The sequence below is a fragment of the Taudactylus pleione genome, unplaced genomic scaffold, assembly GCF_031769625.1.
Source record: "Taudactylus pleione unplaced genomic scaffold, aTauple2 ptg000435l, whole genome shotgun sequence".
Lineage (NCBI taxonomy): Eukaryota > Metazoa > Chordata > Amphibia > Anura > Myobatrachidae > Taudactylus > Taudactylus pleione.
The window spans coordinates 1,015,406-1,041,946 of NW_028284837.1; the positions used below are offsets into that span (position 1 = coordinate 1,015,406).

The 26,541-nt window shown below is 44.1% G+C and overlaps 1 protein-coding gene across 1 annotated transcript in view; it reads right to left on the minus strand.

The window, feature by feature from the left end:
* Window positions 1–24,022, minus strand: part of LOC148505879 (extracellular calcium-sensing receptor-like) — a 40,758-nt gene extending 16,736 nt beyond the window's left edge. Inside the window, exons 1-2 of the mRNA XM_088447597.1 lie at window positions 23,931–24,022; window positions 19,736–20,027 (exon numbers count right to left, since the gene is read on the minus strand). The gene's annotated coding sequence lies outside the window, so the exon portion shown is untranslated. The remainder of the gene's footprint in view (window positions 1–19,735; window positions 20,028–23,930) is intronic.
* Between the last annotated feature and the right edge of the window lie 2,519 nt (window positions 24,023–26,541).

Here is a 26,541-nt window from a genome sequence, read left to right on the forward strand (position 1 = left end):
GATGCCAGTGCCGGGATTCTGACAACAAGTGTCAGGATTCCAGCGCCGGAATTGCAGGTGCCGGCATCACGCACGCCAAGATACTGAACGTATCCCCCTGTAATAATAGGAGTTCCCACTTGAAGTTGGGGAAATGACATACAGTTTTAATCTACATTTAACATAAAATGAAATGATGCATCAGTCAATATATTATTTCTTCCAGTCATACTTCAGGAGTCCAATCCGGAACTTGCAGTCACAAAAGAACTTAAATAAATAATAATATTGATTATTGAAACAAGTTTTAAAAAGCAGAATGTCCTTTATTTAATAGGGAAATGACCACTAGAAGCCACTGACATGAGTGTTGGGTCTGCTCGGAGGTATTAGTTGCATGCCAGCAGCCTGAAACAACTTGTCCTAGATCCCATTGTCATTGAAATGTTTGAGTTTGCAGGTCACATACAATGTTTGTCATGAGATATTGTTCCTCCAAGTGTACGTCTCAGGTCCTGGCACTGAAAATTATATTTTGTGTCTCTGCTGTACATGAGTACACTGCAAAAATTCAACAGCTCTCTCTTTTTCTCCGTTATTCACCAACTCCTTCCAGCACTAAATGTTTTTGAAATGATTCTGCTATCAGTACATGCATACAGAATCATTTTTGTAGTTTGGTTTAAGGTGAGTCCTTAAAGATACATTAGCTCCCGATCCAATTGTTTAGTAGAAAACCACAATATTTTACATATATATTTCTTCATTATTGTTTTAAATATTAAATGAACTTTGCAATAGTTAAAGAAGCCTCAACGTGTTTAAGAACCATTACAAAGTTTTTTTATTTTTTTATTTTAGTGAAATGTGCATATCTACATTTTTGCTCCTGCCTGTTATCTTCTGGGTGTAAGCAGAGCATGTTGTAAAATATTCATAATAGGTTGTTGCATACATTGCACTGTGTTCGTTACCCAGTTGGCTATGTTCCAATGCTTTATTTTGTCTTCCCTACTTTCTGCTCACTACGTAAAAAAAACAAGAGCACAGCCCTGTAGTGTGCAAGCTGTCTTCTTCAGATAACACCTCAGCACTATTTCTGCTAAACTTATCGGTAATTCACATAGCTACTGGTTGCTACTGGTTACCAGGGATTGGGTATAAGATGCCAGTGGTTGGGATGCCGCTGGTCAGTATACCGACAGTGACATCCCGACAGGCAGAATCCTAACACCCATATGTAAGCATAGTACAATTAACCCTAACCTCTACCCTAACCCTAACCTTCCCTCCCCGGTGCCTAAACCTAACCTTCCCCCCTAGTGTCTAAACCTAAACTCCCCCTCCCCGCACCCTAAACCTAAGTCTCTCCCCTTAGTGCCTAACCCTAGCCCCTAAACCAGTGGTGGAACTCCCGGAGACAATGGAGCCATTTGCCACAGGGCGCCAGCCCTGAAGGGGGCACCTGGCTCCATTGTCACCCAGAGCTGCATGGAGAAGGAGCGCCGCTGATCAGTGCTCCACCTCCAGTGGCGTAACTACAGAGGGTGCAGGGGGTGCGGTCGAACCCCCAGCACCCTCCATTTGCCGGGCGCCTGCTGAGTGTGTTACCAGCGGGCACCCGGCTACTTCTCTCCCCCCGACGGTAGTCGGAGGACAGAGATCACTCCTGAGCTCCGGCTTCCGAGTCCCACAGTGCACTATGGGAGTGACGTCATGACGTCACTCCCATAGTTCCGAGGAGCAGGCACCGGGGAAGGACGGCAGCAGGCACTGGAGCAAGGTTATTTATTTGTTATGTATTAACAGTTTCTTATATAGCGCAGCAAATTCCATTGCGCTTTACAATTTGAATCAACATTAACATTTTACTGGGTTGTAAAAGACATACATACATAAAAGACATACATACATACATACAAGACATATGTAAAAGACATACATAAGGGTAAGAGGGCCCTGCTCGTAAGCTTACAATCTATAGGGAAATAGGTGTTGATACACAAGGAGAGGTGCTACATATTGCAAATTGGTCCAGCCCGATTGCAGTTGTTCTTGGTGGGCTGTATAATCCATCACACTGGAAAGTGGGCCTAGGGTTAGGAGGAAGTTAAATTGAAGAAAAAGAAGATGTGATAGGTGTTTACTATGAGAAGAGAGTTAGATAGGTAAGTATTTTTATTTTTTTTGTATGTGTGTGTGTGCTTGCGTTCTTGGGGGTGGCACTACAGGGGGCTTACTACTGGGGGCATTACAGGGGGCTTACTACAGGGGGTATTATATGGGGCTTACTTCTGGGGGCACTACAGGGGGGCTTACTACTGGGGGCACTGCAGGGGGCTTACTACTGGAGGCACTACAGGGGGATTACTACTGGGGGCACTACAGGGGGGCTTATTACAGGAGCTTACTACTGGGGGCACTACAGGGGGCATTATATGGGCCTTATTACTGGGGGCATCATATGCGGGCACTGCAGGGGGCATTACAGGGGTCTTACTACTGGGGGCATCAACTGGGGGCACTACATAAGGCATTACAGGGGACTTACTACTGGAGGCACTACAGGGGGCTTACTACTGGAGGCACTACAGGGGGATTACTACTGGGTGCACTACAGGGGGGCTTATTACAGGGGCTTACTACTGGGGGCACTACAGGGGCATTATATGGGCCTTATTACTGGGGGCATCATATGCGGGCACTGCAGGGGGCATTACAGGGGTCTTACTACTGGGGGCATCATATGGGGGCACTACAGCAGCATTACTACTGGGGGCACTACAGGGGCCTTACTACTGGGGGCACTGCATAGGGGGACCTCTACTGGGGGCATTGTATGAAAGGAACTGCATAGGGAGGCAGCGGCAGCTGGGGCTGGCATAGGTGCTGGGGGGAGGTATATTTAATTTGGGGGGGTGGAACCAACATTTATCTTGCCTCCAGGCACCTGGGATGAAGTTACACCTCTGCCCTAAACCTAAACCTAACCCCCGATACATAACTTCGGGATGCCGGCGGTCAAAATACTGGTGCCGGGATCCCAGCACTATCAAGATTACAGCGCTGGTATTTAGATCGTCTGCATCCCGCATGCTGACTACATCCCGGTTACTAGATAATACTAAACATGTTTCAAAGTGCTAAAACAAAAAACACATTTCTATGTTTCAAAAATGTAAATGTGCAAAACTTAGAATTCATAGAACTGAGGCAGTTTGATCTTATTTAGAAACGGTCTGAAATAATTTTAGCATCTTTTACTATTTGGAGTGTCAGCTATATCTGTGTCATTAAGTCTTTAGGGGTCCATATACTAAGCCTTAGGGAAAGATAAAGTGGACGGAGATAAAGTATCAACTAGGGGTGTGCACCGGCCACTTTTCGTGTTTTGTGTTTTGGTTTTGGATCTGGATCTTTCTTCGTGTTTTGGATCTGGATTGGTTTTGCCAAAACCACCCTTCCGTGTTTTGGGTTCTGGGTTTTGTGTTTTGGATCTGTATTTTTTTTTTTAAAAAGCATAAAAACAGTTAAAATCACAGAATTTGTTGGCTTCTCTGCTCCTATGCTATTATTAACCTCAATAACCTTAATTTCCACTCATTTCCAGTCTATTCTGAACACCTCACACCTCACAATAGTGTTTTCATGTCCAAAAGGTTGCACCGAGGTAGCTGGATGACTATGCTAAGCGACACGAGTGGGCGGCACAAACACGTGACCCATCTAGGAGTGACACTGCAGTGGCAGACAGGATGGCAGTTAGAAAAACTAGGCCCCAAACTGTACATAATGCAAAGAAAAAAAAGAGGTGCAAGATGGAATTGTCCTTGGGCCCTCCCACCCACCCTTATGTTGTATAAACAGGACATGCACACTTTAACAAACCAATCATTTCAGCGCCAGGGTCTGCCACACAACTGTGGCTGAAATGATTGGTTCGTTTGGGCCCCCACAAAACAATCTGGCAATTAATGTGTCCCTGCACAAACTGGCTCTACGGAGGCAAGATGTCATCCTCATCCTCCTCATCCACTGATTCCTCACCCTCTTCAGTGTGTACATCCTCATCCTCACAAAGTATTAACTCGTCCCCACTTGAATCCACCACCACAGGTCCCTCTGTACGTTCTGGAGGCTGGTTCCCGGCTGCACTAAACACTCTTTCGGAGTACACACTGGAGGGGGGGCAACTCAGGTAAAATAGAGCCAGTTTGTACAGGGGCCTCCAAATTGCCTCTTTTTCCTGCCAGTACAGGTATGGACTGTCTGACATGCCTACTTGGATGCTGTCACCGATGTAATCCTCCACCATTCTGTCAATGGTGACAGTATCATATGCAGTGACAGTAGACATGTCAGAAATTGTTGCCAGGTCCTTCAGTCCGGACCAGATGTCCAAACTTGGTCCTGCCTGCCCTGCATCACCGCCAGCGGGTTGCTTAGGATACCTAAGTTTTTTCCTGGCAGCCCCAGTTGCGGGAGAAAATGAAGAAGGAGCCGTTGGCGTGTCACGTTCCGCTTCAGCTGACAGTGTGTTCACCAGCAGGTCTTTGCACCTCTGCAGGCTTGTGTCGGCCGGAAAGAGAGACACCACATAGGCTTTAAACCTAGGATCGAGCACGGTGGCCAAAATGTAGTGGTCTGATTTCAACAGATTGACCACCCTGGAATCCTGGCAAAGCGAATGAAGGGCTTCATCCACAAGTCCCACATGCCGAGCGGAATCGCTCCATCTTAGCTCCTCCATCACTTTCTCCAGCTGCTTCTGCAAAAGCCTGATGAGGGGAATGACCTGACTCAAGCTGGCAGTGTCTGAACTGACTTCACGTGTGGCAAGTTCGAAGGGCTGGAGAACCTTGCACAACACGGAAATCATTCTCCACTGCGCTTGAGTCAGGTGCATACCCCCTCCTTTGCCTATGTCATACGTGGATGTATAGGCTTGTATGGCCTTTTGCTGCTCCTCCATCCTCTGAAGCATATAGAGGGTTGAGATCCACCGCGTCACAACCTCTTGCTTCAGGTGATGGCGGGGCAGGTTCAAGAGTGTTTGCTGGCGCTCCAGTCTTCGGCACGCAGACGCTGAATGGCGAAAGTGGGCAGAAATTTTTCGGGCCACCCAAAGCGTCTCCTGCACGCCCCTGTCGCTTTTCAGAAAATTCTGCACCACCAAGTTTATTGTGTGAGCAAAACATGGGACGTGCTGGAATTTGCCCAGATGTAATGCCCGCACAATATTGGTGGCGTTATCAGATATCACAAATCCCCAGGAGAGTCTAAGTGGGGTAAGCCACTGGGCGATGATTTCCCTCAGTTTCTCTAAGAGGTTGTCGGCGGTGTGCCTCTTACTGAAACCGGTGATACACAGCGTAGCCTGCCTTGTAACGAGCTGGCATTTCTGAGATGCTGCTACTGGTGACGCTGCTGCTGTTGCTGCGTAAGGTGATACATCTACCCAGTGGGCTGTCACAGTCATATAGTCCTTAGTCTGCCCTGTTCCACTTGTCCACATGTCTGTGGTTAAGTGGACATTGTGTACAACGGCATTTTTCAGGACACTGAGGACACTTTTTCTGACGTTTCTGTACAGTCTCGGTATCGCCTGCCTAGTGAAGTGGAATCTAGACGGGATTTGGAACCGGGGACACACTACCTCCATCAATTGTCTAAATCCCACTGCACTAATGGCGGATACCAGACACACGTCTAACACCAACATAGCAGTCAAGGCCTCAGTTATACGTTTTGCTTCAGGATTACTGCTGTCGTACTTCATCCTCCTCGCTAAGGACTGTTGGAGGGTCAATTGTTTAGTAAAAGTAGTGGTGTTCCTACTTCCTCTCTGGGATGATGAACGACTCTCAGCAGCAGCAACAGCAGCAGCGGCAGCAGTAGGCGTAGCAATGCAGGATCCTCCGGAGGAATCCAGGATAGGAGAGTCAGTCATGCCAGTGACATGGCCTGCAGGACTACTTCCGATCCTGACTAAGGAGGAAATTGACGAGGAGGGAGTTGACGGTGTGGTTTGCAGGTGCTTGGATACAACAGGACAACGGGATTTAGGTGTCCCTGGACTGCTTACGGTCTTAGCCAAAGTTTCTGAACTTGACAGTAACTTTTTATGAACGCGCTGCAGGTGCCGTATAAGGGAGGATGTTCCTAGGTGGTTGACGTCTCTACCCCTACTTATTTCACCTTTACATATGGTACATATGGCAAGACAGTTGTTGTCCGGATTTGGATAGAAATATTGCCAGACCAAAGAGGTGGAATGTTTGGTCTTCTGCCCAGGCATGACCGTGATGGGCTTTTTCATCCCACGGACAACAACTGTCTCCCCTGGAGCCTGATTTAAACAAACCACATCACCATCAGAATCCTCCTCGCCAACTTCCGCCTCAGCGCCAGCTACACCAGTATCCTCATCCTGTTGTATTTCAACAGTGACATCTTCAATTTGCATATCAGCAAGTGGACTGTGGGTGCTCCTTTCAGCACTTGCAGGGGGCGTGCAAATGGTGGAAAGAGCCACCTCTTCCCGTCCAGTGCTGGGAAGGTCAGGCATCGCAACCACCACCACACTTGGACTCTCCTTGGGGATTTGTGATATCTTCTTAGAAAGCACAGTTCTTCGCTGTGCTTTTGCCAGCTTAACTCTTTTGATTTTTTTAGTGGGAGGAGGGCTTCCATCGTCATGTGAAGCTGAACCACTAGTCATGAACATACTAGGGATCGACCTTAGCCGTTCCTTGCCACTCCGTGTCGTAAATGGCATATTGGCAAGTTTACGTTTCTCTTCAGCTGATTTAAATGTCTTTTTCAAGGTCATTTTCCTGAACTTTGCCATTTGGGATTGTATGTGCCCTCTACTATGACATTGGGCATCGGCCTTGGCAGACGACGTTGATGGCATGTTATCGTCTATGTCAAGACTAGTGGCAGCAGCTTCAGCACTAGGAGGAAGTGGTTCTTGATCTTTCTCTATTTTATTTTTATCGGAGAAAGTTTGGTCCTCCATTTATGTTATATCGATTTGATATATACGTGCGGCTAAACACAGAAAATTATTTTTTTTTTGGTTTGGACTGGAGTGTACTTTCGGGGGTTACAGCACCCTTAACGGTCAAGCCAGCCGGCCCTTTACTTATGACACAGACGCACGCTTGGCACTACTATGTTGATGCACGTGCGGCTACTGCGCACACAATTCACAAACACAGAAAATAATTTTTTTTTTGGTTTGGACTGGAGTGTACTTTCGGGGGTTACAGCACCCTTAACGGTCAAGCCAGCCGGCCCTTTACTTATGACACAGGCGCACGCTTGACACTACTTTGTTGATGCACGTGCGGCTACTGCGCACACAATTCACAAACACAGAAAATATTTTTTTTTTTGGTTTGGACTGGAGTGTACTTTGTGGGTTACAGCACCCTTTAACGGTCAAGCCAGCCGGCCCTTTACTTATGACACAGGCGCACGCTTGGCACTACTTTGTTGATGCACGTGCGGCTACTGCGCACACAATTCACAAACACAGAAAATAATTTTTTTTTTGGTTTGGGCTGGAGTGTACTTTGGGGGTTACAGCACCCTTTAACGGTCAAGCCAGCCGGCCCTTTACTTATGACACAGGCGCACGCTTGGCACTACTTTGTTGATGCACGTGCGGCTACTGCGCACACAATTCACAAACACAGAAAATTATTTTTTTTTGGTTTGGACTGGAGTGTACTTTCGGGGGTTACAGCACCCTTTAACGGTCAAGCCAGCCGGCCCTTTACTTATGACACAGGCGCACGCTTGGCCCTACTTTGTTGATGCACGTGCGGCTACTGCGCACACAATTCACAAACACAGAAAATAATTTTTTTTTGGTTTGGACTGGAGTGTACTTTCGGGGGTTACAGCACCCTTTAACGGTCAAGCCAGCCGGCCCTTTACTTATGACACAGGCGCACGCTTGGCACTACTTTGTTGATGCACGTGCGGCTACTGCGCACACAATTCACAAACACAGAAAATAATTTTTTTTTTGGTTTGGACTGAAGTGTACTTTGGGGGTTACAGCACCCTTTAACGGTCAAGCCATCCGGCCCTTTACTTATGACACAGGCGCACTCTTGGCACTACTTTGTTGATGCACGTGCGGCTACTGCGCACACAATTCACAAACACAGAAAATAATTTTTTTTTTGGTTTGGACTGGAGTGTACTTTCGGGGGTTACAGCACCCTTAACGGTCAAGCTAGCCGGCCCTTTACTAATGACACAGGCGCACGCTTGGCACTACTTTGTTGATGCACGTGCGGCTACTGCGCACACAATTCACAAACACAGAAAATAATTTTTTTTTTGGTTTGGACTGGAGTGTACTTTCGGGGGTTACAGCACCCTTAACGGTCAAGCCAGCCGGCCCTTTACTTATGACACAGGCGCACGCTTGGCACTACTTTGTTGATGCACGTGCGGCTACTGCGCACACAATTCACAAACACAGAAAATAAATTTTTTTTGGTTTGGATTGGAGTGTACTTTCGGGGGTTACAGCACCCTTTAACGGTCAAGCCAGCCAGCCCTTTACTTCTGACACAGGCGCACGCTTGGCACTACTTTGTTGATGCACGTGCGGCTACTGCGCACACAATTCACAAACACAGAAAATAATTTTTTTTTGGTTTGGACTGGAGAGTACTTTCGGGGGTTACAGCACCCTTTAACGGTCAAGCCAGCCGGCCCTTTACTTATGACACAGGCGCACGCTTGGCACTACTTTGTTGATGCACGTGCGGCTACTGCGCACACAATTCACAAACACAGAAAATAATTTTTTTTTTGGTTTGGACTGGAGTGTACTTTGGGGGTTACAGCACCCTTTAACGGTCAAGCCAGCCGGCCCTTTACTTATGACACAGGCGCACGCTTGGCACTACTTTGTTGATGCACGTGCGGCTACTGCGCACACAATTCACAAACACAGAAAATAATTTTTTTTTTGGTTTGGACTGGAGTGTACTTTCGGGGGTTACAGCACCCTAAACGGTCAAGCCAGCCAGCCCTTTACTTATGACACAGGCGCACGCTTGGCACTACTTTGTTGATGCACGTGCGGCTACTGCGCACACAATTCAAAAACACAGAAAATAATTTTTTTTTGGTTTGGACTGGAGTGTACTTTCGGTGGTTACAGCACCCTTTAACGGTCAAGCCAGCCGGCCCTTTACTTATGACACAGGCGCACGCTTGGCACTACTTTGTTGATGCACGTGCGGCTACTGCGCACACAATTCACAAACACAGAAAATATATTATTTTTTTAGCACTTGGGGGGAGCACCCCTGATGGACAGAGCACCCCCTGGACAACACTACAGCACCCCTTTAGGACTGGGACACTGCACAGGACTTTGGAGTGGACACAGCCCCTATGGAGAACTGACTGCACAACACAGTCCAGCCAGCCCCTATGGACTTTGAAGTAGTGGACACAGCCCCTATTAACAACAGCAGCACAGCACAACACAGCCAGCCCCTATGGACTTTGAAGTAGTGGACAACAGCAGCACTACACTACACTACACTACACAGCCCTAACTCCCACCCTCCCTCTTCACTGTCCACAGCCGAGTGAGAAAATGGCGCCGACGCGGGTACCTTATATAGGATCCAAAACCCGCGAGACTCGGAAGGCGGGATGATGACGTTTTGCCTCGATTTCAGATCCGAGTCAGGCGGGAAAAGTCGAGCCTGACTCGGATTGGACTCGGATCGGGGGGGCTCGGGGGGTTCGGATTTCAGAAATCCGAACCCGCTCACCCCAAGTATCAACCAATCAGCTCATAACTGTCAGTTTACAGGCTGTGTTTGAAAAATGACAGTTGGGAGCTGGTTGGCTGTGACTATGGGCCAAATGTAATAGGTTGTCTGTTTTAATAACAGTACAAACTCGCACCTTCTCGACTTTTTTAAAGGTGCGAGTTTGTGCCCTTACTCGCACATTCAATGGTCTGCGAACTTTTCAGCTCGAGGCTACTCCATTTGCGAGTTTAGGTGAGTTGTTCCCTAGTTAAACTGACACCTTTTAATGCGACTAGCATTAAAAGGTGAGAGTTTTAGAGAAGCCATCACAGATCAGTGAGATCCGTGATGGCTTCTGTCTGTATATTTAAAAAAAAATTATGTGCACCCCCTCCCCAAAAGCTTAACCAGCCCCGGGCATTAAAAGCCTGTTCTGGTTGTAAAATTACAGGGGACAAAATGCGTAGGGGTCCCCTGTATATTAAGAACCAGCACAGGGCTATGCAGAGCCTGTCCTTGTTATGGAAAAACCAGGGACAAAACGAGTAGTGGTCCCCTGTTAATTCAATAACTAGCACTAGACTCTTTCTAGCGCGGGGGGGGGATGCCACAGCCAAGGAGAACCTTTCACGGGTTTCCCTGGCCAAACCATCATGCCTGACCGCTAGTCAGCACAGGCCGGGGATCCCTGGGGATTCGGGCACCCCAGGTGTAGACTGATAGCCCGGGGCTATCCCCGGCACCCTAGGGCGGTGGGTCCCGGGTTGATAGTGTTAGTGTTTTGTGTAAAATAAAGGTTTAAATATTGTCTTTAGTTGTAGAACCACAAGTACCAGCAAGCCTCCCCTGCATGCTGGTATTTGGAGAACCACAAATACCAGCATGCAGGGCATTACGGGCCCACTGGCACTTGTAGTTCCTCAACTAAAGAAATATGTAAAAAAACAAACACACACTGTGAAAGTAAAAGTTCAATAAAACATACCTGCACACTCACACATACTCACCTAGTATCCAAAGTAATCCATAGGGGTACCTGGAAAAAAATTCCATACTCACCTCTCCTGTGCTTAGTACCAAACTCGCAATTTAGCAAACCTGACACCTTTTACATTTGGCCCTATATCTCCGTCGACTTTATCTCCATCCAAGGCTTAGTAAATAGACCTCTAATTCTGCTATCACTTCATTGATGCTGTTCGTTAATCTCTTTGTGGGGCTCATTCTCTGTATATACTGTAAGACTGTAAAGGATGAGCTCCACTTGTCCTCAGCAGCGAGGGGCATAAGAGAACCATTATCTAACTTACTTGTTTCCTACTGTTCGCAATGGGGATTGGTATGAAATACCACCAGACATGCGTCTGGCGGTTCAAATCCCGACGCCAGAAGACCGACAGTGACGATCCTGACAGGTAAGTATTTAAACTATTACTAACCTAACCCCCCCTAACCCTAACCTCCCCCCAGGTGCCCAACCATTACCCCCTGTAAGTGCCTAACATAACCCCCTCTTCCCCGCAGCCTAAACCTAAATCTCCCGGGGGAGTGCCTAACCCTAACCTCCCCCCGGGAGTGCCTAATCCTTACACTCCCCTTCCCCTAGTCTGACCCTAACCCTCCCAGGGGGGTGCCTAACCCTAAGTCTCCCCCGGGAGCCCCTAACCTAACCCTCCCCCCCACAGCTGTCCGTGCCCGGCGCCCAGCTTACCTTTGATCGGTATGCCAGGCGTCGGGCTCCCGGCAGAGGTAAAATGACAGGTGTCGGGATCTCGACGCCTGTCATCAGACCACTGCTGGGATTAGAAAGTCAGGAAGCCAGCAGTTGGCATTTCGACTGTTGGCTTCCAGACTGCATTCCTTCCAATGATCGGTGGGGAACCTAAGCAGCCCCTTGTTCAGATTAAGTGATGCCAGCATGAAAATGGTGGTGGGAGGTAAGTTAAGTCACTCTAACTCCGCAGCCCCACTACCTAGAAAGATGTCGGCTCCCTGGAATGAAAGAGGGATATTTTGAATGGTGTGCTCATATAAAAGCTAAGGTTGGGTGATCACACTGATCACCAGACATTGAGCCCCTGCACTACAGAAAAACAATGTGGTCCAGGCATTGGGGAAAGAGCTCCCACAACCTGAGTACAAATACTTAAAGGGCACACAATCTAGAATGAGTGTGGTCCCCTAATTTCCAATAATGGGGCTCCTTTTTATGTATTGCTTATAACCAGGAAATGTTACTCCACGTTACAGAAAACGTACATTTTCCGTACATGGGGGCACTAAATGCCCTATCCATGGGCGTTTCTAGAGAGGAGGGGGCCTGTGTGCAGTCTCCAACATGGGCTCCCTCCTCTCCACCCTGCGGCGGCAGGCAGTGCACTGAGCTGCGCGCAGCCAGCGCCAGAGTAATAGCGTTATAGAGCACAAGTGACTTAATTAGTACCTGAGTTAATTTGATTTAACCATCTGTGCACAATCATGGATATAACTAAAACCAGGACTGTTAGTGTGCCTTGGAGACCGAGGTTGGAAATCACTGCTATAGTGTATGCACAGGTCACCAGTAAAATGACCATGGCGGCCATTTTCCCTGTACTGCGCATGAGCAAATGACGGGAAAATGGCTGCCACTGCCATTTTCTAATCATTTTACAGAGCCGGACTCCGGAGAGGTAAGTATTATTATGGGTGCAGGGTGTGCGGTGCAGGGCCCCCCTGGACCCAGGGGCCGATGTTCCTCGCACACCTTGCACCCATTATAGATACGCCCCTGGCCCTATTACCACTCATAATGATAACTGCAAACAAGTGCACAGTCCCCTCTTTCATTATGTAGCCCCATAAGCAGCTTTCACCTGTGGTCATTAGATAATATTGTCTATAAATAGTTTTCCAAAGATAGGGAAGTGCACAGTGTGCCCTATGTCCCCCTTATTGGCCCACACACATGGGGGCACCATGCCTTGAAATAGGGGGATTCTACTTTTTAAGTTATGTGCCTCCTTATTAGTTATTGTTTGGTGATCGACAGGCAATAACTTAGACAATACACACAAAATACAATTTTCCACAGAAGGGGGGGATCTAAAGCCCAGATGTCCCCCAACTTGTTGTTGGTCTACAAAAATCTTCCTACACACATTTAGGGCTATATTCAATTAGGCTGCGAAAAGCCGTTCTCGGCTAAACTTTTTCGCCGACGGCGTCATTTTCACCGATTCCACTTTCCCCTGTATTTAATTTGTCCTACTTTCTCCGGTGCGGAAAAATCAATGCATGAACAGGTGGCGAGAAAAAGTGCAGAATTGGGGTTTTGGGGTGCAGACTTCCCAAAACCACCCTGCACCCCATGGACAGTTCCCTAAAGGTACTGTAATCTGTGTCAAACATTTTTTTAAAAGTACCTTAGGAGACCCCAAAATAGTACTTTGGCTTTGGGGGCAAAAACCAAGGTTGGGGGACAAACTTTAAAACTAGCAAAATAGACTCAGGGTGGGGTCCCAAAGTATGCCCCAGGTGTTTTTTTTTATTGCAGGTGGTTGCGTCAGGTGGATTTTTTACATTTTTTAAAACTTCATATTAGCAACTTAAACATATGCTAGCACCCATTTTCATGTACCCCAAATTTGATGGGACTTATTTTGGTAAAAAAACAACAGCTCCTAAATGCAATTCTTCACCACCTTCTTAAAAACACAAAAAAACACCTATTGAGACCATTTAAAGACCCCACATACCTTCAGCAGGGCTATTCGGGGTTACCTATAGTAAACCCCCATGTCAGAGCATCTTTTGGGGGGTGTCAGGCTGATTGCGTTCTCGCCGGGGCCCGTTTTCACCAATTTGGAATTGAATACGGGGACAAGCGGGGATGCGCACTATACTTTTTCGCACCCAAAACCTCCGATGACGGCGAAAAGTCCGGCCTCAGACTTTTCGCTCCTAATTGAATACGGGCCTAAGCATTTAAATGAAGACAACAGAAATATAAAAATATACAGTATATACATTTTCATTTCATGTGCAGAATTTTAGATTTTGTCAAAACCTAAATATACTGTAGAATCCTGCTTTTTTACTGTTTTAGAAAGGTGTATTATTGTTGAAACATGAACCGCAAAGTATATATTTGTGGTGTTTATGAGATAAAAATATAAATCATGTTAGCTTTTGGTTACCTTTTATTGAAATTTTAAAATAAACACTTTTTTGGCCCATTAGGATAAAATAAATTGTTGACATGTCAGAATAATGAAAAAATACTAAATGGCATTGTCTGCAAATAGAAAATCTTCTGAAAAAACAAACAAAAGATGTACTGTGTAAATTGTTTGGGCTCCATATAAAAAAAATCAGTAATATTGGTGTTGGCATGTGACGAGTGCAAATGTGAAAAAATGTCCTCAGCACAAAAGTGAGAAAACCCTCAGCAGCAAAGGGGTTAATAGTGAACAAGGCGTGCGTTATCTGAGGTTGAGGGTATCATGAGCTATAGTCATGGAAATAATCTATGCAAATTGTTTTTATCCGGTTCAAAAACAACTTTTTTAATTATAAATATGGTATTTTTTAAAAGAGAATCTACAAAAAGGAGAAAGACTGATGTTGTAACCTTATTCAAATTTGCAGAATTTATACATTTGTAGAATTTATTAAAGTGAAAATGTATTATTTTTTATTGTTCCTTCCAAGTCTGTGGCACATTTATGCAAAGTATTGGGAAATAAAAAAAATATATATTCAGTTTGACCAGCATTATGTTATTATTACAATGACTACAGTGGAGAGGAACAGGGGAAATAATGTTTGTTAAGGTACTGTATAAATAGCATAACCTTCATTAAATGCATATTTCCTATATTTCCGGAATGGCTGGGAGGCTCTAGAAAATGTTGTGCTGCTCTCGGCCTCCCGGAAAGGCTTACAAGTATCCCACAGTGCCCCCCTGTCCACCCAAGCGAACCCACTTCCTAGAATAAAGTGGACAGGACAGACGGCCAATGACACAATTTATGATGAATCGCATCATTGTAGCCATGCCCTTCACTTTACAATACCGTATACCGTCATTATTGGCATTGTAAATTGGGGGGGCGCGATTCTGGCATGCATCCTGCACTGCCCACCTATGCTGCACCATGTCTCCTCACTCCCCACCATTCTGCCAACCTTGCTGCCCCTAGCGTGTAGAGTTTTGCTCTTCATGGGGTAGATGTATTAAACCATTGAGAAAGAAAACCTGGTGAAATGAGCCATAACAACCAATCAGCTTTTAACTGGATCATACAGCCTTCCTATAGAGTGTAAGCTCTCTTATCTCTAATGCTGGGTACATACTTGGCGATATTTCACACTAATGATGAGTGATATATCACAACTGTATCCGCGGATGTGTACACCCCATATGTCTGTGAATGATGTTGTTCATAGACATGTCAGGACACGCCTGGAGCACAGCCAATGCCGACTTATCTGAAAGACATATCGGTGCATCTGGCCAAGTGTACCGGTGACCCGTTGACTGCCGTACACTTGCTGCAGGGACCTGCCGACACTGACATCTCAACCAGGTGGGCAAATTTAAATGCCCATCTAGTTGTGATGTCAACCCAGACACATTGAGTGGCCGTTTGGTTACTGTGTATAGCTTACTAATTGGCCACTCTAATATCCGATTGGTCTACTGACTGAACCAGTTTGTACTCAGCCTTAGTCTGTCTGTTATTATTACCCAGTCTCATTTCATTACTGTATTGTTCCCAATTAGAAAATGCAATTGGTTATGCTGGCACAATATAAGTAAATAATTATTTGGCTATGGGATGCCGGTGCTCAGGATCCCGGCAGTCAGAATCCCATTGCTTGCATCCCAACATAGTTAGGATATAGACACCAGTCGGTCAGAATCCTAACCCTCCCCCTCTCCCTATCTCTAACCCTAACTTTCTCTCCCTGGTGTCTACACCTAAGCTCCCCTGTAGTGCATAAATCTAACCTCTCCCGCAGTGATGTCCCTACCTCAATTTGCAGCCGTTGTGGGCAGGGACGAGAAGCTTTTACTGCGTGCAGCAAAGCCGCACATTGGCAAATAAGGGGGTGTGGTCTCAGGTGGGGGAGTGGTCTTACAGATGGAGCGTGGTCTTGCAGCCGAACTACTGTTATTCATCAAAGCGGGGGTGCTGGAGGTGCAGGCTCCCTCCGGGGACCAGCCTGTGTGAAGTGCCGGCTCCCTCACTGTGCTAGGAGCCGAGTGCTGCACGTAATACAGCACCCGACTCCTGTCACTGATGACACTCGGTGCGGATCGCACCCCCCTTGTGATGCCAGTGCTCTCCCTCCCCACACCATAAACCTAACCCTTCCCCTAGTGTCTAACCCCGAACCCTAACCCTTACCCTTCCCCTAACCCCTAACCCTCATCCTACCCCCACTACTTACCGTTGGGAAGCCAGTGCAGGGATTCTAACAGGTGCCGGGATTCTGACTCCAACATTCTAAGCACAGGCATCCCAACTGCCGGGATATTGACAGCATCCCAAATAATAATAATAATAATAATCATAATAATAATCATAATAATAATCATAATAATAATCATAATAATAATCATAATAATAATAATAACTGACATTTTATAGACTGTGCTAGATAAATAGAAGCTGATTGGATGCTATAGACAGCATTTAAACTTTATCTCTCTCCAAGGTTTGATACATCTCCCCTTAAAATGTTTCATTTATGTATTAATTAATTTCAAAGGACAAAGCCGACAAACCACCAGGCAAGCTGGGCCCTTACATGTTCAGATCCAATTGAATATATGGGATAGTTATGAATCACTAATAAGAAAAAAATGACTACTCTCACCATGACTCCTTATGGAATTTATGTACCCAGTGCATTCTACCTGGAGAGTGTCAGCAGTAGGAAATCCCTGTCACATCTGTATTTGTTTGTTGGCTCAAAGTCGAGTAGATGTCTGTTTGAGAAGTAAGAGGTATGTATGCAAAGCTGGCAGGTCGGAGGAGGCCTCTTGACATGTGAATTAGAGCTTCCCTGACTGGGATTCGAACCCGAGTCTCTGCAGAGAGATGCCAGATCTCACCCACTAGACCACCAGGGACTTCAGTGTTGTAGATGATATGTAGCAGAGAAGAGTGTGGCAGTAGATTTACTAGGCTGGACTGGGTTGTTACTTGATAATAAGAAGCACTCTTCTAACTTGGTTCTGTAGTGCATGACACTTGAGTGGCAGATCTTGGCAGAAGTACTGTATTTACCAGGCTTGGACTTGGTTTTCTTTGTAGTCTGGGAACACTCTAATGATGACAGGACCAAATACAGACCAAACACCGGCATGGATGGTAGCTGTGGAATAGTTTGGCTTGGAACCAGAGAAGCAGGAATGGCTGATAAACCTGAGCAGACTGGTGGATGCTTGCACAAGTGTAGCATAGATTCAGCACACTGGAATGGAACCAGGGAAGCAGGAACAGCTGATATACCTGAGCCGACAGGTGGATGCTTTGCAGAGGTGTAGCACAGGTTCAGCGCACTGGTACAAGCTGGGATTACCTGTGCAACTTGAGATACTGGTATACATTAATGGAATAACATGGTGAGTTAGTGCAGTAAATACAAACGGAACTGCACCAGCAGGAAAACAAACAAATGTAACCGGAGCACAGTTAGCTTCACTCAGTAGGGACTGAGCTAGACATTGTACTGGCAATGAATGAGAGCCAGAAGCTATAATATATACCCCAGGGTTAGACAGGATTGGACAAGCAGTGTCAGATGGTCCATGCTGAATCAGACTGGTTAGGGATTGGCTGGATTGATCAGATGATTGGGGACAGCAGTACCTCGGGGCTAGCTGTATGTAAGCTGCAGCCTAGCAGGCCAGTAACAGTGAAGCTTCAGTCTCACTGGGATGGCAGTGGAGGAACACCACCAGTTCAGGGAGCGAGACGGTTGGCCACAGGAGCAGGTGTAACAAGCCTGGTTTGGGACAATCCAAACCAACAGCTATTTCCCAGAGGAATTATCATGCTGAGTACTTTGATTTTCCAATAATAAGGTTAAGAAATTCAGTTTTGTCATTTTATACACAGTATTCACCTAATAATTTCTTAGCAAATGGCAACAGGTGAAACTGGCAGGAAGAATCTATTCTAAATTAAACACTTGTCGAGAGTTTTACATACATAAAGTGGCCAACATTTCAGTAGACCATTATTGTTTCAGAGTGCCTTCTGGTTTGTATAAATATATTTATCAAGCTTATAACTGGAAAATGTACAGATTTTTGTGGAGGTAGTTTTTAGATTTGATTGCTGACCCTTTGTTGTTTGAGGAGGATGTTAGGGGAGGGGTAGATTCAGTGTGGACACCTGGTTTCAGCCATACTTATTACTTATCTATAAGGCTGCTATAGCCAAGGCTGCTTTTGCAAGAGTGCTTAGATTTTAAGTGCTTAGTTTAAAGTGTAATTAGAATTTTTAAATTGAAGCTGGAGTTATTCAGGAGTTAAACAGGAGGAGAACAAAAGGAGAAATTAACTAATCAACTATTCCTGCTATTAAGGACTGTTTTTATCTACCATCACATTTCCATCATGCCTATGGATTGTGCCTGTACCTGGATCTCCAATGCTGCCCGCATCCCTCCTGATCTCCCCATGCAATCTGCTTATCCACTCCAACTATGTCATATCAAATGATGCAGCAAGATGACCCCTCAAATGGACCATGGTTGCGGCCCCCAAATCATGAGGCTTGGTGCAATTTTGCTCAACTCATTGTCTTTTCCTCTTAAGTTTAGACTAACCTTTCCATAGATGTTATATTACTGTGACCCTTGTATCCAGCCCATCTGTGTCACCGGTGTCTGTCTGCCCCCTTCTATTAGAGTAGATGTAAGCTCTCACGAGCAGGGCCCTCTTCCTTCATGTGCTTCTCCTTCACTTAATTATACTTTAATATACAACAGCACCTAAATCTTGGTTGCAGACACCATGCTGCCTATCTAAGTGTTATGCAGCAATGTATTAATCATGTATCTGTCCTGCATTGTTTGTATGTTAATAACTGTTTTATTGTGTGCTCATTTGTTTATGTACTATGTAAGGCGCTGCGGAACATTTGTGGCACCATATAAATAAAGGACAATTATAATAATAATAGATTTTTTTTTATTTTTTTCTAATCTACTAAAATGCATTATTTATTTCGTTACAATATTTAGCTTTTTAAGGAAAGCTGGTTGTGCTTGGCAGCATTTTAATACATATACATTTATATATTTAACCCTTTTTCACAATATTAATCTCCCATATAGAATCATCTAATGTATATTGTGAAATATCAAGTACTGCATGTGAACTTTAGGTCTTTTATCCGTTTTCTTTTTCTTTTTTTTGTCCTTTCTTGTGCTAAAATTATTGCAACTCACACAAATGTGCACAATCCCTTTATCCTCCCAAGACCAGTGATATATTCTATATCCGTGGCCTCACCACATGTATAACAGGTTAACTATTTGACTGGTAAACCAAGAAAGTTTCTCAAATACATTGTATTCGATTACGAATTTATTTTTGTAGAGAGAGGCATAACATTTTTTTTGTTTTTTTTAGGTACAATCATATGATATTGAATTAACTGTTTTTTTTTGTTTTTTTTTCATTTTAAAAGCATTTTGCATGAACAACTTCAAAAACAAAACTAACATCTTGATAATTTTTCAGTAGACATACTGTAGTGACAAAGTGTAGGAAGAACAAACACACTGTATGAAGTTTATAGCAGATATGACTCTGTTATAAGTCCTAAACAAAGCTACGTTAACTTATGATTTTGTTTTTTAAACTTTGCAGCTGTCTTTTATTTTTACTTATTTACATTTTTAACTCCAAAAGGTAAAAATACATTTACAAAAATTCCTTGTCTGCATACCTGAGGGTATCTGAGGACCCCCAAAACATGGGCCAAAGTTATTGAGTTTGAGGAATATGCAGATCCAATAACTGCGGCAAGAGATGGCGTAGGGTGGCATCGGTAGTTGGGTATGGCGGTGCTGGATTCCGATAGAAACTGTAAAGCTCCATCTAATTCATAATGAGGAACGCTGCAAGTGTCATATACCTGGAACCCTAAAGTAATGTTGGACAGAATATTAGGATTCCGGTTGATCTCCTCAACAGCAAATATAAGAGTCTGAAATAAATGATAGTAGTCCAAGCTGAACCTTCAAACAAGAGATCATGAAACAATTAGACTTTATTTATTTTATTTATTTATTACCAGTTATTTATATAGCGCACACATATTCCGCAGCACTGTACAGAGAATATTTGGCCATTCACATCAGTCCCTGCCCCAGTGGAGCTTACACTCTATATCCCCTATCACATGCTCACACACATACACACTAGGGGTAATTTTTTGTGTTGGGAGCCAATTAACCTATCAGTATATTTTTGGAGTGTGGGAGGAAACCGGAGTACACGGAGGAAACCCACGCAAGCACAGGGAGAATATACAAACTCCACAAAGTTAGGGCCATGGTGAGAATCTAACCCATGACCTCAGTGCTGTGAGGCAGTAATGCTAACCATTACACCATCTGTGCTGCCCCAGACTCGAATGAACCTATTTAAAACTTTGTATATGACACCTTTTTTTGAAGGGGTCGTGCAAAATTTCAAAATTAATACTTCATTAAAAAGTTTGCATATTGTATTGCTATTGATCACTGATTCACGTTTCATACGAGGGTCAGGATATCCATAATGAATATATATCTCTCTGTAAGCGACATTACTCTAACCACAAACTGCTTTGGAGACCAAATGGTCTCACAGATTATGTCAATGTTAAATAGCATTGGCTAACGAGATTTCCATCATTCCTATGTATCATTTAGTCTGTATTAATTCAAAAGACTCATAAATAATCAACCAATATCTCATAGCCTAAGAACGGGCAGAAATATCACGCTGATTATTGTGTAGTATTGTGAGGATATTTACAAAGTTCCACAACCACAAAACAAAATCAAAACACTAAAGTTATGATGAAATACATTGTGTTAATTAGAGGTGAGCAGTTCGGTTCTACCTGGTTCTTTTCGCCAAAATTAGGGCAAGTTTGGGTTTATCTTATTGGCTATCCAAAAGACGAGAGATGGGCACCAATAAGATTCGGTTTTCAGATCTGAACAAAAGCGAGGAAAAACCGATTAACCCGTCTCTAGTATTAATCAATTATGGCTCTTATGAGTCTCAAGGTCAGGATTGTTCAAGTCTTGTCCTTTAGGATACGAGTAAGACCAAAGTTTTATGTTATAGAGCAGGGGTTCCCAACCACGGTCCTCAAGGCACACTAACAGTCCAGGTTTTAAGGCTAGCCATAGCTGGGCACAGGTGACTTAATTAGTACCTCAGTTATTTTGATTTAATCAACTGTGCTTAAGCATGGATATCACTAAAACCAGGACTGTTAGTGTGCCTTGAGGACCGTGGTTGGGAATCACTGCTATAGAGTATATACAATTTCTGTGTGCAGTAATGTAGAAGATATATAACTATTTGTATAATGGTTGCTGAAAGCCTGCAAGACTGAAAGGATTTCAGACCTTAATGGACATCTATGTGTAATTGCATAGTGTTTCAGAAGTGTTCAAAGTAGTTTAAGCCATAAGTATACATGTACTTTTGTACTACACCAGCTAATTGATGAGGTGAGTGGACGAAGGTGTTATTTAACAATGGCCCTCATTCAGAGCCGTTCGCTATTTGCGTTCGTTCGTTCAAAAACAAGGGGTGGCTATTCAAATGATCCGTTCGCACATTGCAGTCTGTTCACACCTCTAAGTCTGAACGAGCAAGCAAAACATACACTCGTTTATTTGTAAAAAACGCCCCCTGGCCGCTCGCACCATACGTCATGTCCGCTATTTATTAGATTAATCGAGTACATCGACCAGCGTATGAACTGCTCGCTATTCTTGTGGTTGGTTTTTTCAACCGCTATTTTGCGAGCAGTTCTGAGTTAAAAAAAACCAAGTGACGTGGTCAATGACGCTGCTATATTAATTATGCACACCCATAAAACGCCCGTTTTGACCTTTAAGCACGCCAGCGTTCTTATCTCCACTCCCCGTTTTCAAGCACCTTCCCCTGTTACCACCCACATACGCCTCATTCTGTCACTCAAAATAGCAGGCACTCGCTATATTGCGTACAAACGATTTTCAGCCGCACTGACTGGCTCGCGCATGCGTACTAAAAACCGTACGCATGCGCAGATGTGCGAACATCGCTCGGAACGAGCGTACTGCCGCTAGCGAGTGGCTCTGAATGAGGGCCAATGTTTTGAAAAATTACTTTTTTTTAATGGATGAAGGTGTTATGACCTAGGGATCATAGTAACAATGTTTAATGTTGGTAGTCTATTGCTTTGTGCAATTTCTGTGAAATGTCACATTTATAAATGCTCCGTTTTTACACAATCAAATGCCATAACATCTGAAGACTGAATATCTGTAAGGATGTATTATTATTTATTATAATACTATTAATAGTTATTTGTATAGCATAGATTTGTTTGCAGCACTTTACAAGGAATAGTAGTTCAAATCGGTCTCTACCCAGTGCATGCTCACTATCTATTCATTTCCACTATGACGCACACATACACACTAGGACAGTGGTTCTCAGACTCGGTCCTCAGGACCCCACACAGGTCACGCTTTGCAGGTCACCCAGCAGGAGCACATGTGTGTTCATTACTCACTGACACATTTTAAAAAGATCCACAGGTGGAGCTAATTATTTAATTTGCGATTCTGTGAGGAGAACTGGAAAACATGCACTGTGTGGGGGACCGAGTTTGAGAACCTGTGCACTAGGATATTTTCTTTTGGGATTATGGGAAGACAATTGTGAACCTATAGGAAGCCCACCCAAACACAGGAGAACATACAAACACCACACAAACAGGGTCTCGTTTGGAATCTAAACCATGGGGAAAAACAATATGTTGCTCCCTTGGTGGATAAAGAAACAGCTTTAGTGTTGTTATCAAAACATCCTCTCTTATTGCTTGATCTATATAGTCCATGTTTCTTTGGTCTTATAAGACATGCCTTGACTAGATGTGTGTCATCTTTAACAGAGTACTATAGGCATAAGCCTGCACAGTAGCCGGCACAGGGAATGCCGCTTTGGAACTTCCCCCTCCGCCGAGTCATGGATTACCCCATTTCCTCCTCCCACTGGTATATAGAATACTCATGTGGGAGGCCAGGTAAGTCACAGTGATTAGTGTTATGTCCCGGAGGGAGGGGGGGCAGCATAATCCATGACCCAGGGGAGGGGGTAGTACTGAAGCAGCACGCCCTGTGTATCATATATGTAATATAAGATGCTACAACACGATAGAATGATAACATATTGCTAACTTGGTGGATTCTGCTTGTACTAGCTGAGCAGGACTGCAGTCTAATACAAGGTTGGATAGAGGCATAATTATAAAGCAGACAAAGTGGTTACTTTGCAATAGGAAAAATGGTAACACCATATTCTGTAATATAGAACGGCATGCGATGCTTACATGGGGTGTATGAGGACATTTACCCATAAGCACATACTGTATCTACTGTATGTCATCACACTGCAAAGCTATAATTATTATCAAGTTTCACTTGCACCAGTCCTGCCCTTGCTGCACCAACCCCATCCATTCTGCACCAGCCCCGAACTTGCTGCACCAGCCCCGTCCATTCTGCACCAGCCCCGACCTTACTGTTCCTGCCCTGTCCTTGCATATACAGCCCTGTACTTGCTGATATAGCCCTGTCCTTGCTGATACAGCCCTGTACTTGCTGATACAGCCCTGTACTTGCTGATACAGCCCTGTCATTGCTGTTCCAGTCCTGTCCTTGTTGGAAGAGATAAATCAGATGGATATTTACATATGAATCATAGCCTGCAGCTCCATCTACAACACATGTGTCGAAAAGGTCTCACTAAACCTACTCTACAATCATTTTTGCATTCCATGCTTTATCAGCCCGAAATTGTTCAATTCAAACACAGTAGCACTACACTTTTCAACCAGTTCTAATACTACAGCAGTTATATCTTACAGTGTACAGATGGTCCTTGGAGGTCTCTTATTGAAGGAAATTTTTTGGTAAATCTTGTCCACATGAACAGGTAATACAACTCCTACTGTGATATTCCCAGGTTGCGTTATCCCCTCAAGTTCTGAGATAATGGGGAGTCTGCAATTCTGATCCATGGAACAAACATGTGCAATCGGGTAGAGCAAAATGAGGGTCCAGATGGCTATGTGGCTGTTCATACTTTTTTGATGATCTACTGTAAGAAGTGACCTGAGGAAATGATAAACAAATAACAAGTTTTAAACTAGTTCACCAAAAATTCCATCAATTTTTTTTCTACAAGTTTACCACATCTGATAGTATAATGCATCACTACAAATGCTCAAACATTGCAGTTGACAAATTAAATTAAATATCTTTCAAATGAAGACAATTAATAGTTTATGGACTAAGGAATGTGATGTTAGTGTAGTGAGATTGATTTGTGTATAAATGAAGGTGTATGATGGACAGGGGTGAAGATAGGTTTTCTGTTACTCACGGCAAAGACTGAGCTTTGCACCCCCTCCACAACACACACACACCTCAGTGATAAATTGTCACTGCTGGTCAGGGGTGTAACTAGGTTATTGAAGGACTCATAGCAAAAGTTTGAAAGGGCAATACCTCACTCCACACCAAAGCGTCACAGTGACCACCAAGCACTACAGAAAGCAACACATCATATAATACAGAGAGAATTGTAGTGACCACCATATATTATAGAGAGCATCACAGTGACCACCATATATTATCAGAGAGCATGGCAGTGGCCACAATGTAATACAGAGAACTTCACAATCATGCCATATAATGCACATAACTTTTACCAAATAATGCATACCAGTGACTACCATAATACAGAAAGCATCTTAGTGAATGCTGTATAATATTGAAAACATCACAGTGACTACTTTATAATACAGAAAACATCACAGAGACTACAATATAATATAAAAAACATCATAGTTACTTGAATATAATACAGAGAGCATCACAGTGACTGCCATGCTATACAGAAATCATATTACTGACCACCATGTAATGCAGAGAACATCCCAGTGACAGCCAAATAATATCAATAGCAATAAAGTTCCCACCATAAATTCAGAGAACATCACAGTGACTGCCAAATAATACAAAAAGCATGACAGTGAAAGCTGTATAATGCAGAGAGCATCAGAGTGACAGCCATATTGCTGCTCCTCTGCTGTTGCACACTGCCTATTCATCACTCAGAGCATGTGCCCTGTCAGCCCCTCTAAAAATGGAGGTGTAGTGACAGAAATGTGTATAGATGAGGGTGTATGATGCAGATGTATTGACATTGATGTGTATAGATGAGGGTGTATGATGGAGGTGTAGTGACATTGATGTGTACAGATGAGGGTGTATGATGGAGGGGTAGTGACAGTGATGTGTATAGATGAGGGTGTATGATGGAGGTGTAGTGACAGTGATGTGTATAGATGAGGGTGTATGATGGAGGTGTAGTGACAGTGATGTGTATAGATGAGGGTGTATGATGGAGGTGTAGTGACTGTGATGTATATAGATGAGAGTGTATGATTGAGGTGTAGTGACAGTGATGTGTGTAGATGAGGGTGTATGATGGAGGTGTAGTGACAATGATGAGTATAGATGAGGGTGTATGATGCAGATGTAGTGACATTGATGTGTATAGATGAGGGTGTATGATGGAGATGTAGTGACATTGATGTGTACAGATGAGGGTGTATGATGGTGGTGTAGTGACAGTGATGTGTATAGATGAGGGTGTATGATGGAGGTGTAGTGACAGTGATGTATATAGATGAGAGTGTATGATGGAGGTGTAGTGACAGTGATGTGTGTAGATGAGGGTGTATGATGGAGGTGTAGTGACAATGATGTGTATAGATGAGGGTTTATGATGGAGGTGTAGTGACAGTTATGTATATAGATGAGGGTGTATGATGGAGGTGTAGTGACAGTGATGTGTATAGATGAGGGTGTATGATGGAGGTGTAGTGACAGTGATGTATATAGATGAGAGTGTATGATGGAGGTGTAGTGACAGTGATGTGTGTAGATGAGGGTGTATGATGGAGGTGTAGTGACAATGATGTGTATAGATGAGGGTTTATGATGGAGGTGTAGTGACAGTGATGTATATAGATGAGGGTGTATGATGGAGGTGTAGTGACAGTGATGTGTATAGATGAGGGTGTATGACGGAGGTGTAGTGACAGTGATGTGTATAGATGATGGTGTATGATGGAGATGTAGTGACAGTGATGTGTATAGATGAGGGTGTATGATGGTAGTGTAGTGACAGTGATATGTATAGATGAGGGTGTATGATGGAGGTGTAGTGACAGTGATGTGTATAGATGAGAGTGTATGATGGAGATGTAGTGATAGTGATGTATATAGATAAGGGTGTATGATGGAGGTGTAGTGACAGTGATGTGTATAGATGAGGGTGTATGATGGAGGTGTAGTGAAAGTGATGTGTAAAGATGAGGGTGTATGATGAAGGTGTGGTGACAGTGATGTGTATATATGAGGGTGTAAGATGGAGGTGTAGTGACAGTGATGTTTATAGATGAGG